Genomic DNA, 1406 nt, shown 5'->3' on the forward strand with positions numbered 1-1406 from the left:
AAACTGATTTATTAATTCTGTGTTCCCGGCTCACATTAGTGGCGTGTATTTGAGCAGTGGTACATCAGGCTATTTGAGTATATATTGTGCAGGGTGTCCCAGCTAAATTTAGCCAGAGTTTAAAATTTACCGATGCACTCTAACACGACGCGACCAAGTGCAGGTTGCTGACGGTTGTGTGTAGTAAGTCACACTATTTTTCGTATTCTGCTTGATTGCATAATTTTTCAAGAATAATTAACCAACTTCTGAAGCAACAAAGTCAGGCGAAAAGTTCCAATTAGAAAGTTGCAGAGCGCTTTGCAAGCCGCCCGATTAAACAGTTTCTAACTTTCTACCCATTAGGTGTTAGTGTTTTCCCGCTTACTGCAAGTGCCCGTGAAAAAAAAAAAGAGACCACGTGACATGCCTGCATGCGCGCCGTGATTGCAGCGGTCCTAAACGTTCCGCGTACAACCGAACATAGCATCTAGCAGAGTAATTTTCTTAGGCCAAATTTGTTCGTAAGTTTGCTTAGGGAATTCCGCCCCTGGCCTTTATACTTGAAAGAAATATTGCAGTAAGTGTTTCTGATATTTAGTGACCCATACTGTCTCGCCCGAATGCACATAGCAGCCGACTGTCATGTCTGAAACGTTGCACTTATATCCTACGAGTGTTGCTCGGAAAACGACTGTCTATATATAGAATATCTGGTGGCATTCATGACGTGTCGTTTTACACATTCTACTATTGACCCACGTGAACGATTCCACCAAGTGAACACAGTAACACAGAATACTGAAATTGGAGGATGGAAAGCTTGTGAGTTCGTAAGCTGTGAGCTAAGGCAAAATGCCCCAATGAAGATTGATCATTGTGCACATATTTTCAGATACAATCTGTTTAGATAATAAATACTATAATAGTGGCTAGCGAAGCGAAACCAAAAGCTGCGTTTTACGAAACGCAGTTTGCATTCACGGAAATAACGAAAAAAGAAAGGTAATTTCACAAAAGCAGTTTTTTACTCATTAAATGACGCAATATACAAGCTCGTTTGTTATCTGAGATCGGCAAAAATGCCACGTTTTCCTTAATATAGGTTCAAGAATGGACTACGTTCTATGAAAACCACCCTATATGTGTACCTAATTATTCTTATAGTCGCTCTCAAGTTACAGTAATGTAGGTGTCACAGTAGGCTATGTGTAGTTGTGTAGTTTACGTAGCACGACCTATTTTGGTGATGGGACGCTGGCTACAAAGGGGTATATATATCTGAGCGCTCTGAAGCATGAAATCGTACAATGTGTCAAATTTATCATTGACTGGTCGGAATGCTCTTACCTTAGTATATCAGATGGCCTCCGGGAACACTGCTTCACATCACCACATGGCATCCGAAATAAAGCAGGACTCAAGGC

The sequence above is a fragment of the Dermacentor albipictus genome, chromosome 1, assembly GCF_038994185.2.
Source record: "Dermacentor albipictus isolate Rhodes 1998 colony chromosome 1, USDA_Dalb.pri_finalv2, whole genome shotgun sequence".
Classification (NCBI taxonomy): domain Eukaryota; kingdom Metazoa; phylum Arthropoda; class Arachnida; order Ixodida; family Ixodidae; genus Dermacentor; species Dermacentor albipictus.